This window comes from Oncorhynchus mykiss, chromosome 13 (assembly GCF_013265735.2).
Source record: "Oncorhynchus mykiss isolate Arlee chromosome 13, USDA_OmykA_1.1, whole genome shotgun sequence".
NCBI lineage: Eukaryota > Metazoa > Chordata > Actinopteri > Salmoniformes > Salmonidae > Oncorhynchus > Oncorhynchus mykiss.
Window position 1 is genome coordinate 12,610,665 of NC_048577.1, and position 4,411 is coordinate 12,615,075.

The following is a 4,411-nucleotide window of genomic DNA, read 5'->3' on the forward strand; positions in this document are numbered from 1 at the left end:
ACTAATTAATGATCAGTCTTAATACACATTTATCCTCTGTCTCGCTCTCCAGTGGTCCCTACTATCATCCAATAGCAGGAGGATCTTCCCCCTCCAACCATCCCATTCATTCAGGATGTCCACTCCAGACCCTCCCATTGGGGGTACCCCTCGACAGGGTCCTTCCCCAGGCCCGGGGCCCTCTCCTGGGGCAATGCTTGGCCCCAGCCCTGGTCCTTCTCCAGGGGGGTCCTCTCACAGCATGATGGGGCCCAGCCCAGGGCCTCCATCTTCAGGTCACCCCCTGCCTCAGCCTGGGCCCTCTGGATACTCCCAGGAGAACATGCACACTCTGCACAAAGTAAGGACACCTTGTGGATTATTGAGTGCTACTGTACCTAACCAGCTGTACCCTTCAGAACCAAAGGCACATTTCCACATTGAGTGGACAATTACGTTTTTCTTCTTCTGTTGTGTTCTATTCTATTCCATGCTACTTTGTCTGCCATCTACAGTGTCAGTCAAAAGTTTGCATAGACCTACACATTCAAGAGTTTTTCTTCATTTTTACTATTTTCTACATTGTAGAATAATAGTGAAGACATCAAAACTATGAAATAGCACATATGGAATCATGTTGTAACTAAAACAGTATTAAACAAATAAAAATATATTTTATATTTGAGATTATTCAAAGTAGCCACCCTTTGCCTTGATGGCAGCTTTGCACACTCTTGGCATTCTCTCAACCAGCTTCATGAGGTAGTCACCTGGAATGCATTTCAATTGACAGGTGTGCCTTTTTAAAAGTTAATTTGTGGAATTTCTTTCCTCAATGTGTTTGAGCCAATTAGTTGTGTTGTGACAAGGTATGGGTGGTATACAGAAGATAGTCCTATTTGGTAAAAGATCAAGTCCATATTATGGCAAGAACAGCTCAAATCAGCAAAGAGAAACAACAGTACATCATTACTTTAAGACACTTTGACAGTTTCTTCAAGTGCAGTCGCAAAAACGATCAAGTGCTATGATGAAACTGTCTCTCATGAGGAATGCCACAGGAAAGGAAGAACCAGAGTTACCTCTGCTGCAGAGGATACATTCAGTAGAGTTGCCAGCCGCAGAAATTTCAGCCCAAATAAATGCTTCACAGAGTTCAAGTAACAAACATATCTCAACATCAACTGTTCAGAAGAGACTGAGTAAATCAGGCCTTCATGGTTGAATTTCTGCAAAGATACAGTGCCTTGCGAAAGTATTCGGCCCCCTTGAACGTTGCGACCTTTTGCCACATTTCAGGCTTCAAACATAAAGATATAAAACTGTATTTTTTTGTGAAGAATCAACAACAAGTGGGACACAATCATGAAGTGGAACGACATTTATTGGATATTTCAAACTTTTTTAACAAATCAAAAACTGAAAAATTGGGCGTGCAAAACTATTCAAAGTTAAAACTTTGTAGCGCCACCTTTTGCTGCGATTACAGCTGTAAGTCGCTTGGGGTATGTCTCTATCAGTTTTGCACATCGAGAGACTGACATTTTTTCCCATTCCTCCTTGCAAAACAGCTCGAGCTCAGTGAGGTTGGATGGAGAGCATTTGTGAACAGCAGTTTTCAGTTCTTTCCACAGATTCTCGATTGGATTCAGGTCTGGACTTTGACTTGGCCATTCTAACACCTGGATATGTTTATTTTTGAACCATTCCATTGTAGATTTTGCTTTATGTTTTGGATCATTGTCTTGTTAGAAGACAAATCTCCGTCCCAGTCTTCAGTTCTTTTGCAGACTCCATCAGGTTTTCTTCCAGAATGGTCCTGTATTTGGCTCCATCCATCTTCCCATCAATTTTAACCATCTTCCCTGTCCCTGCTGAAGAAAAGCAGGCCCAAACCATGATGCTGCCACCACCATGTTTGACAGTGGGGATGGTGTGTTCAGGGTGATGAGCTGTGTTGCTTTTACGCCAAACATAACATTTTGCATTGTTGCCAAAAAGTAAAATTTTGGTTTCATCTGACCAGAGCACCTTCTTCCACATGTTTGGTGTGTCTCCCAGGTGGCTTGTGGCAAACTTTAAACGACACTTTTTATGGATATCTTTAAGAAATGGCTTTCTTCTTGCCACTCTTCCATAAAGGCCAGATTTGTGCAATATACGACTGATTGTTGTCCTATGGACAGAGTCTCCCACCTCAGCTGTAGATCTCTGCAGTTCATCCAGAGTGATCATGGGCCTCTTGGCAGCATCTCTGATCAGTCTTCTCCTTGTATGAGCTGAAAGTTTAGAGGGACGGCCAGGTCTTGGTAGATTTGCAGTGGTCTGATACTCCTTCCATTTCAATATTATCGCTTGCACAGTGCTCCTTGGGATGTTTAAAGCTTGGGAAATCTTTTTGTATCCAAATCCGGCTTTAAACTTCTTCACAACAGTATCTTGGACCTGCCTGGTGTGTTCCTTGTTCTTCATGATGCTCTCTGCGCTTTTAACGGACCTCTGAGACTATCACAGTGCAGGTGCATTTATACGGAGACTTGATTACACACAGGTGGATTGTATTTATCATCATTAGTCATTTAGGTCAACATTGGATCATTCAGAGATCCTCACTGAACTTCTGGAGAGAGTTTGCTGCACTGAAAGTAAAGGGGCTGAATAATTTTGCACGCCCAATTTTTCAGTTTTTGATTTGTTACAAAAGTTTGAAATATCCAATAAATGTCGTTCCACTTCATGATTGTGTCCCACTTGTTGTTGATTCTTCACAAAAAAATACAGTTTTATATCTTTATGTTTGAAGCCTGAAATATGGCAAAAGGTCGCAAAGTTCAAGGGGGCCGAATACTTTCGCAAGGCACTGTATGTAGTAACAAAAAAAGTATTTAAACAAATCAAATTAGATTTTATATTTGAGATTCTTCAAAGTAGCCACCCTTTGCCTTGATGACAGTTTTAAACACTCTTGGCATTGTCTCAACCAGCTTCACCTGGAATGATTTTCCAACAGTCTTGAAGGAGTTCCCACATATGCTGAGCAATAGTAGAATGCTTTTCCTTCACTCTGCAGTCAAACTCATTCCAAACCATCTCAATTGGGTTGAGGTTTGGTGATTGTGGAGGCCAGGTCATCTTATGCAGCACTCTCCCTCTTGGTCAAATAGGCCTTACACAGCCTGTAGGTGTGTTTGGGTCATTGTCCTGTTGAAAAACAAATGATAATCCCAATCCCCAAGCGCAAACTAGATGGGATGGCGTATCGCTGCAGAATGCTGTGGTAGCCATGCTAGTTAAGTGTGCCTTGAATTCTAAATACAGTGTCACCAGCAAAGCACCATCACACCACCTTCTCCATGCTTCACGGTGGGAACCACACATGCGGAGATCATCCATTCACCTACTCTGCGTCTCACAAAGACACTGCGGTTGGGACCAAAAATATCAAATTTGGACTCATCAGACCAATGAACAGATTTCCACCAGTCTAATGTCCATTGCTCTTGTTTCTTGGCCCAACCAAGTATTTTCTTCTTATTGGTGTCCTTTATTAGTGGTTTATTTGCAGCAATTCGACCATGAAGGCTTGATTCACACAGTCTCCTCTGAACAGTTGATGTTGAGATGTCTGTTATTTGAACTCTGTTAAGCATTTTTTTTGGCTGCAATTTCTGAAGCTGGTAACGCTAATGAACTTATCCTCTTGCGACGGCACTTGAATAAACTTTCAAAGTTCTTAATTTTCTGCATATACTGACCTTCATGTCTTAAAGTAATGATGGACTGTCGTTTCTGTTTGCTTATTTGAGCTGTTCTTGCCATAATATGGCCTTGGTATTTTACCAAATAGGGCTATCTCCTGTATACCACCCCTACCTTGTCACAACACAACTGATTGGCTCAAATGCATTTGAAGGAAAGAAATTCCACAAAATAACTTTTAACAAGGCACACCTGTTAATTGAAATGCATTCCAGGTGACTACCTCATGAAACTGGTTGAGAGAATACCAAGAGTGTGCAAAGCTGTCATCAAGGCAAAGGGTGGCTACTTTGAAGAATCTCTTTGTTTAACACTTTGTTTACTACATGATTCCATATGTGTTATTTCATGGTTTTAATGTCTCCACTATTATTCTACAATGGAGAACATAGTAAAAATGAAGAAAAACCCTTGAATGAGTAGGTGTGTCCAAACGTTTGACTTGAACTGGAACTCCTCCCTATAAATACAGTGCATATACTTTTTTTAAACAATTCCTTGCAACAATCAAAACCTGTTGCCATGTAGATATATCTACATTTGTTTGTATCTATGTCTCCCTCCCTGTAGCCACTGGAAGGTATGGAGAGAACTACCATGGAGAGGACTGCCATGGAGAGGACTGCCATGGAGAGGACTGCCATGGAGAGAACTACCATGGAGAGGACTGCCA